Here is a 9,409-nt window from a genome sequence, read left to right on the forward strand (position 1 = left end):
GTGGGTGTGGTCTTGTTGGAGTGGGTGTGGCCTTGTTGAAGTGGATGTGGCCTTGTTGGAATGGGTGTGGCCTTTGTTGGAGTGGGTGTGGCCTTGTTGGAGTGGATATGGCCTTGTTGGAATGGGTGTGGCCTTGATGGAGTGGGTGTGGCCTTGTTGGAGGAAGTGTGTTATTGTGTAGGCGGGCTTTGAGGCCTTCTGTGCTCAAGCTCTGCCTAGTGCGGAAGATAGATCCATTCTGGCTGCCTTCAGATCAAGCTTGGCTCTTCCAGTCCCATGTCTGCCTGCATGCTGCCATGCTTCCTGCCATGATGGCGATGGACTGAACCTCTGAAACTGTAAGCCAGCCCCAATTAAATGTTGTCCTTATAAGAGTTGCCTTGGTCATGGTGTCTCTTCACAGTAATGAAACCTTAACTAAGACAATGCTATTATCACATCCAACATAAATGACAGCTCCTAAATTGACTACTTTTAAGTGTCAGTTAATATGTCAATCATATTGAAATGTTCCCATTCTTATATTTTTGGTTGTGCACCTAGCCTTTAATGGCTGAGCCATTTCTCCATCCCCCAAATTTCCCATTCTTAAAATCATCCTTTGTCATTTCCTGGATGGTTGGTTTAAAGCAGGGTCCAACATGAAGACCATAGTTGTGCTTGACTTATCTCTTTTTTTTAATCTTTTAATTGTGTGTGTGTGTGTGTGTGTGTGTGTGTGTGCATTTGCATGCACATTTGTGCCTCTGTATGTGGAGGTCATCGGATAATTTACAGGGGTTGGTTCTCCCCACTCCCTAAAAATCAAACTTAGGTCTTCAGACTTGGTGGCAAGCACCTTTACCCACTGAGCCATCTTAACCACCTGTAGTGGTTTCAACGAAAGTGGCCCCCATGGTCTCATAGTGAGCGTCACTTTTAGGTTATGGCCTTGTGGGAGGACCTGTGTCACAGGGTATGCTGTGAGGTCTAAGAAGATCAAGCCAAGGCCAGTGCCGTTCTCCTGCTGCCTGCCAATCCAGAGGTAGAATTCTCAGCTACCTCTCCAGCACCATGTCTACCTGCGTGTTACCGTGCTTCCTGCCATAATGATAAAGGACTGAACCTCTGAACTGTAAGCCAGCCCCAGTTAAATGTTGTCCTTATAAGAGTTGCTGTGGTCATGGTGTCTCTTCACAGCAATGAAACTCTAAGACACTACCCTTGACTTTAGTCCCTAGTCCTCACTGTTTCTGTTTTCCTCATCCCTGCCTGAAGGATTCCCCCAGTGGGTATTGAACCTCTTGAATCTGTCAGGCTGCTCCCACGAAGTGTGGTCTACCTTGCTCTTCTGTCCTTCATGAGTTCTACAATAACTTGAACTTAGGTCTAACCCTAGTCCAGTTAAGATCAATTGTTTCAGTCCAATCCTTTTCTGTTTTGTTTATGAGATGGGAGTCTTCTGGTTTCTGAGGAGCATGTAATCCAGGCTGGCCTTGAACTCATCACCACCCTCATCAGTATCCAAAGTGCTAGGATGATAGATGGGTACCACCACAACTGGCTGTGGTCCAAACACTTTATAGGCATACCAGTTAAGACCCTCACAGAGTACACAGGATCAGGTTGTCTCATATTTAGGCACGCCAAGGACGACCTTTGGCTTGAACTGCTAGCAGGAGTTTAGGCTTTTATTAAGAAATAGTAATCCGGGGGGTTGGGGATTTAGCTCAGTGGTAGAGCGCTTGCCTAGGAAGCGCAAGGCCCTGGGTTCGGTCCCCAGCTCCGAAAAAAAGAACCAAAAAAAAAAAAAAAAATAGTAATCCGGGAGCAAAACAGCAGTGGACTTCAGCTCCCCCATTGTCTTAGTTTGGGTTTCTGTCACTGTGAAGAGACGTCATGATTACCACAACTCATAAAGAAAAGCATTTAGTTGGGGCTGTCTCACAGTTCAGAGGTTTAGTCCATTACCATCATGGTGGGAAGCATGTTGATGCAGAAGGAGCTGAGGGTTCTGCAAGCAGCTGGAGAGAAGACTGAGACAAACTTCCTCCCACAAGGCCACACCTCCTCATAGTGCCACTCCCTATGGGCCTGTGAGGGTCATTTTTATCCAAACCATCATACCTGTTTTACACCACCAATCATACAATGTCCCAGGGGCTTGGGTTAGAATTTTCTGTAGTGCCCAGAGGTGCAAAGTATGTAGTAACACCCAGTAAGTCCTGGTCGTAGGGTGAATGAGTAGGTGGATACCCAGGCCTTAAGTGGATGGATTTTCATGGTTTCCATGACTGGAAATGCTGCAGTTCTGACTGTGACTGTGACTCTGCCGGGGTCCCCTACCTTTGGGAGTCATGGGATGCTAACACTTCATTCAGAGACTGCTTTTCTTTTCTTTTTCTTTTTTCCTCTTTTAAAGATTTATTTTTTTATTCTATGTTTGTGAGTACACTGTCACTGTCCTCAGACACACCAGAAGAGGGCATTGGATCCCATTACAGATGGTTGTGAGCCACCAGGTGGTTGCTGGGAATTGAACTCAGAACCTCTAGAAGAACAGTCAGTGCTCTTAACCACTGACCCATCTCTCCAGCCCAGAGACTGGTTTTCAAGGCTCAGCTTTCTTACTATTTTACTGGGTGGCTTTAGACAGATGAATCATCTTCTCCAGAATCTATTTTTTTTTAAACATTTATTTATTATGTATATATACATCATACAGCTTTCTGCCTGCGTGTATGAGCCTGCAGGCCAGAAGAGGGCACCAGATCCCTTTACAGATGGTTGTGAGCCACCATGTGGTTGCTGGGAATTGAACTCAGGACCTCTGGAAGAGCAGACAGTGCTCTTACTGGCTGAGCCATTTCTCCAGCCCTCCAGAATCTATTTTTATGACAAAGAATACCATAAAGAGAAATCTCTAAGGCTTTAAGGTTTTACTAATCTTGTCATTCTAAGTTTCCTACACACACACACACACACACACACACAAACACCAGATAGTTGGAGCCTTCAGACACTATTTTTAAGAATTATTTATTTATCTGTGTGTACACATGTGAGTGCAAGTACCTGAAGAGGCCTGAAGGGGGCCCCACATCCTCTGGAACTAGAATTAAAGAAGCTTTTGAGCTTCCATGTGACTCACACCCAGACCCTCTGGAAAAACAGCCAGCATTCTTAATTTTTGACTCATGTCTCCAGCCCCAAAGGTGCAAATCTTTTTTTTTTTTTTTTTTTTTTTTCCCGGAGCTGGGGACCGAACCCAGGGCCTTGCGCTTGCTAGGCAAGTGCTCTACCACTGAGCTAAATCCCCAACCCCTCAAAGGTGCAAATCTTAAACCCACTTGAATCTGGACTTTTCTTGAGCATCAATGATCCTTAATAAGCTTAAAGGTTGTCATAGCAAACCCCCTACCCATATCTTGTTACCTGAGAGCAAGCCAGTCCACAATCACAAACCCCCATTGCTACCTAAGATTAGCATCTCCACCCCCCACCCCAGCAAAGTAATAGCTTCCAAGCTGACTGTTTTATTTACCCATTTATTCATTCACTGACTAATTCAGTCACTCACTCTGTATATACTGAGCCCTGACTATGAGTAAACATCATACTTGGTGCTTAGGACCAAATTGGTCTCCCTTCCTTGGAGTTTCCAGACTTGAGAGGGAGACAAAGAGGCAGTAAAATATACGAAAATAACTGATTTAATTAGATTTACATTTTGAATCATTCTTCAGACCATTGAAGAAGGGATTGGAGAGACAGACAAAAAAAAAGATTCAAAGATAGAGGCCAAGTTATATTTTTATTTATATCTATTCTACTACTGCCATAGCTGGCATCCACACAAAATAATATAGGGCGTTTTGTTTTGTTTTGGTATAAGTGAGTGATTGGTTGGCTTTTGATGGCAAGAACTTACATCTGGGAACACCACTAATTAATGGTAAAGGCTTTACCTTTTTTTTTCTAATTATTAGTGTACATACAAATGAAATGCAATTAAACCTTTCAAAATATTGTTTTGTTGGCTGGAGAGATGGCTCAGTGGTTAAGAGCCCTGACTGCTCTTCCAGGGTTCCTGAGTTCAATTCCCAGCAACCACATGGTGGCTCACAACCATCTGAATGGGATCCAATGTCCTCTTCTGGTGTGTCTGAAGACAGCTTTGGTGTACTCATATAAATAACATAAATAAATAAATCTTTTAAAAAATAATTCATATGGGTAAGCATCTGTTCAAATAACCTTCATTGTCTCCAATTCTACCCCTTTCTCCTCATAATTAGATCTGTCTCTGATGATCTTTCCAAGATACAGTCATACTTCAAATACTACCTGAAATATCTCCTGTGGTTACACTAATCTCAGTATCCTGCAAGCAAACTAGGTTTCATCCCACCTGTGAGCACCGGTGTAAGTTATTCATTTGAGCTAGAACCAACCCTACTCCATAATAACAGATCTTCCCAGCCCTTTTACGCCCAAGTCCAAGCTTCAGATCATTATGTTTGGTAAATAATCTAAAGAAAAGTTTAAAACATAAAGCAAGAACAGTAATTTACTTTTTAAAAAAAGATTTGTTTGTTTGTTTACTTATTATAAGTACACTGTAGCTGTCTTCAGACACCAGAAGAGGGCATCAGATCCCATTACAGATGGTTGTGAGCTACCATGTGGGTGCTGGGATTTGAACTAAGACCTCTGAAAGAGCAGTCAGTGCTCTTAACCGATAAACCAGCTCAATTTACTTTGTCCTCCTCCTCGTCCTCCTCGTCCTGGTCCTCGTCCTCGTCCTCCTCCTCTTCTCTCTTAAGGCATTTATTTATTAAAACGTTCTCTGCCAGAATTTCACATTAGCTTAGAATTCAGTTCAGTCTTTGCACTTCTGACGTTGTCGCCTCGTGTATTATAACCCCCTTCTCCATCAGTCAGTATGACCAGCATCCACAGGAACGGCCCCACGGTTGGCCTCTTACTACCCTGGTGAACCAACTGGTTGTTAATACTGCTCTGCTACAAGGCAAAAGTTCCTAACTCAAACTCATCGGAAAAGGTGAGACTTCTGCAAAGAGCACTTTGAAGAAGAGGTACTTTTTGCTTATGAAAAGAAACCAGTGAACCCTCTAAGATTACTATAAGGGAGGATGTAACAGTTAACCACATGATTTGGAGTGAAGACTTCGGACGTTGCTCTGCTGGTCCAGGCTACTTAACACCCTTCTTGTTCCGCTTGTGGGCTCCCTTCATCGGGTATCACAAAGCCTTCGTCTGTGGCATAAAGACTATCTACAGTCCTCTGCAGTCCAGGGTCATTTTCCCCCTCACTCTCCTGGCTAATCAGTTCAATGTTCCTTAGCTTTCCGAAGTAGAAGCCTCTCTCCTTCTCCAAGTCTTCAACAGTAAGCGTCAGTACTTTGACCTGCTGCTTCCATTCAGCTGCTTCGTCATCTCCATTGCCCACGCCAGGATTCCTTCGAACCATCCCGGGGCCAGCCTTAGAAGCTGCAGTAGTCCTCTGTGTTGCCATGGGTCTCTGTGGGGCTGCACTACCGGAGCTGAGAGGTTTCTTCGGTTTACTCAAAGCTGGAGCAACAAGGAGCCACCACCGTTTCTTGACCTTGTCTGGCAGCAACAGGATCGTGCTCTTTTCCATTATAATTTGCATCAGAAAACATCTTGAACCATTGAACTAATTCAAAATTGTCCTGAAATTTTCTTTTCACTAATCTATCCACAGGAATTATTTTTTGTCAACGCCCATCCTCTTGAAGCCTGCTTGCAGTATTTTGAAGTTCTGGATATACTCATGTTCTAACTTAGCTCAGCATTTCACTTTCTTCAAGGCAATGGAGCTGAGGAAGAGCACATCCATGAACTGACTGTATACGGCCCCTGAACACAACTGTTCTTTGTCAGGTTCAACTGCAGAGATTCATTGATGCAAGCCAGCATGTCATGTCGACTTAGGTTATCACTGGTGACTGACGTCGAGCACACATTCACTGCCACCTTTGACTCTCGCGGGGCCCACATCCTCTGTCTGCACCCCAATTTACTTCTTAATATAAGCAAAAACATGATTCAGGAAAAAACAACAACAACAACAACAACAACAACACCAACAAGCCTGGTTCCTGGACCTGTATAAGCCTTTCTTTTGCATCCTCTTCTGCCCCTGACTAGCTGGAGGCTTTGCAAGGCACCTCTCTGGCTTTCAGTTTCTTGAAATGGGAAACTAAATTAATTGTGCTACATTACAGACTGGAAAATATGAAAGTACCAGATGCCTGGCAGAAGCTATTGTCCTTGATATTCACCAGGTTTCATATTTCCAGACAGTTTTTAAAGCTTTATAAAACCATACCCCCAAATACTTCCTACAATAAGTTGTTGTGTAGCAGTTTCCTCTGAGACATTCCACTGCAGGGAAGCTCATTAAGCTCAGGAAGTAAAGAAAAGGAAGTTCCTGAAACTGAACAGATACATGGGGCCCCTCCCTACCCAAGCACATAGAAGCATAAGGATGGCTGAAAGACATTGTCAGGCTAGCTGATCTGCCTAGAGGTGGCTCCTAGAGGAAGCTGAGGCCAACAGAGGCTCAGAGTACCTGAGCTGCTTGAGACAGACAGTTCCTATCCTGATGAGCTGCCTGCAGGTTATACAGTGTACTCCAGGAACAGAACAAGCACGAAACTATTCTTTAATCTGGTAACTGTCAAATAACCCAACGGCCAGTCAGGGGAGCATTTATGTCAATTTTTGGAAAGGCCCAATACTGTGAACTGGGAAATGCTAAATTTACAGTATATAAGGTATAACCTTGGTCTATTTTTGGTGATAGGATATGTACTCGTAAGACAAGGCATCCCTACCCTTCTCGGAGGCCTATTTTCAGTAAACATTTGCAGATAGTGGCTGCAGAAAGTACAGGGCTGTTCACTTCTCTACTTCCCATTGATTTTTTTTTTATCTGAATCACAAAGCCAACTGGATTTGCATCACTTTGGGAAGTGCACAGAGAAGTCTTTGATTATTTTGATTATTACTCTTGCATGTTTGGGGTACATGTGTGTGAATTTGAAGCAAAGTCAAGCCTTTTTATTTGTTCTGTATTTTTGTTGTTGTTGTTCCACCTTGTGTCTCTAAACTGCATCATGTGGAGCATGGTGTGAGGTAGACAATCAGTAAATGTTCTTTATCTTATTTCTTTCCCTTTTCCGCGCCCAAGAAGGAACAGACCTTTGTGTTGATCTTCTAGTCCTCCTTCCTTCCTTCCTTCCTTCCTTCCTTCCTTCCTTCCTTCATTCATTCATTCATTTATTTATTTATTTATTTATTTATTTATTTATTTATTTCCTTCCTTCTTTTTGGTGGGGAAACTGGGCAGTTTATTGACAGGCATCAGAAGACTGCATGGTCAGGTCCGTGGGCGGGACAGCACCCGAGTCCAGGCTCTGTGCTTCTCCTCAGGCCTTGTGGGCGCAAACTTCTCCTGCAGTTTCCTCCACACACTCTTATTCATCTTTTGAAACTCCTCCAAAGTGTCTTGTGGACAGGATCAGCTTGTATTCTTCCACAGACAGGCCACTGAAGCTGGTGTCTCTGGGGCGAGGGTACTTGTGCTTGTAGTAGTTTGAATGCAGTCGTGCTAAGCTCTCGTACATCTGATCACAGGCCTCGGGTTCTGCAATCTGGGTATTCTCTCCCTCCCAAAAGGCCTGTGCTACCCGCTGCCACAGGTAAGCGCTCAAGTCCTGGCCCCGTTTGGTCTTGTCCACTGGCCATTCCTCATAGAGCTTAAGGAACCGCTGGTAGCGGAGAGTGGCCATCTTGGGCCCCGCTTGCCCCGCCCCTTCCTTTCCTTTTTTTTTACTGAGATAAGCCTATCTCAGTTATGTAGCCTACACTGGCCTTGCACTCGCTATTCTCCCACCTCAGGCCCTTAGTATTGGGATTATAGGCAAGTACTAACATGCCTAACGAGACTTCTTTTTATTAGCTGCAAACCCCACTATCATCAGGGTTGACTACCCTTTACCCCCCAGCCCCAGCAGCAACAGCAGCAGAACACTTACTGCACACTGGATGAGCATTGAGCAGTATGCTTTATATACATGACCTTGGTTGCTCCTCAAAACTGTCCTTTGAGGTAAGTAATATTATCATCTCAATTCTGCGGATGAAGGTAATAGGGTTTAGAGGGCAAACAAAATCCCCTGGGTCATATGGATAGTACGTAATGGCGATAGAGCCAGTCTCTTACTAGGTCTGACTCCAACTCTTGGTTTGTCAAGCACTGGTAACACTCCCATTATCATCCAAGGTAAACAAAAGTGCACATGTACACACACGCACACACACGCACACACACACACACACACACACACACCATACTTTCTCCCCACAGAATTCATGCACACTTGGCATGTACACACACACATGCACACACACACACACACACACACACAATGATAATTACACATTTTAAAAACAAACAAGTCATGTGATCTTGAGCACACAGCTATTCCCAAGAGGTTCTTATGTTTCATATTATCTGTAAAATAATAAGAGTTATGGAATTAAAATGAGAAGGCAGAACAGAAATATGCTTTATAATATCAATGCAAAAAACTCATAATATTAGCCAAAGAGCTACTGTGATAATAAAATGATTATATAATATATAATATATAATTTATAAAAAGCAAGAGTTGCATGATCCTTACTAAGGAACGTAAGTTTAGTTAAACATAACTGTCCTAATTGGGGATCAATAATTTACCTAACCGAAGTAAAAACCATAATATAAATTGTACTACATTTTGATTTGGATATTTACATTAAAATGAAACAATACTTTTTCTGTGTTTTCACTTTTGAAATTTTAATGTTTCTCTTGAAAATACATTTACAATTGTATGCTTTGTACTTACAAGTTCCAAAAGGATGGGGGAGGAGGAAACAAGCCTCACCAAGTCCCCAGCACCTAGGTCGGTCGCTGGAAGCCACTAATGTGACTGTTTTGGGCATGTTTCCAAGTGCTTTGATTACGAGTATAGGTAATCAAATTTGTCTTTTCCTCCGCTTCTCCTTGAAAAAGGAAATTCATGTTTGGTGCTTTTTTTTTTTTTTTTTGGTTCTTTTTTTCGGAGCTGGGGACCGAACCCAGGGCCTTGCGCTTCCTAGGTAAGCGCTCTACCACTGAGCTAAATCCCCAGCCCCCTTCCTTTCTTTTTTGAGGTAGAGTTTTACTAAGTAGCTCAAGTTAGCTTCAGATTCATAGTCTACCACTCTAGCCTCTTAAATGTTGGGTTTACAAGAATACACTCATAATAACTGGCCAATATTATTCCTGTTTATGTCTTTTCAAATGTTTGAAGTGTGTGTGTGTGTCGGGGGGAGAATTGTTTCATTTTAA

General features: G+C 43.2%; 2 pseudogenes; both read right to left on the reverse strand.

The window, feature by feature from the left end:
• Positions 1-4,803: 4,803 nt before the first annotated feature.
• Positions 4,804-6,322, reverse strand: Mapre1-ps2 (microtubule-associated protein, RP/EB family, member 1, pseudogene 2; annotated as a pseudogene).
• Positions 6,323-7,352: 1,030 nt separating this feature from the next.
• On the reverse strand, positions 7,353-7,820 carry Uqcc2-ps1 (ubiquinol-cytochrome c reductase complex assembly factor 2, pseudogene 1; annotated as a pseudogene).
• Positions 7,821-9,409: the final 1,589 nt, after the last annotated feature.

This window comes from Rattus norvegicus, chromosome 8 (genome assembly GCF_036323735.1).
Source record: "Rattus norvegicus strain BN/NHsdMcwi chromosome 8, GRCr8, whole genome shotgun sequence".
Lineage (NCBI taxonomy): Eukaryota > Metazoa > Chordata > Mammalia > Rodentia > Muridae > Rattus > Rattus norvegicus.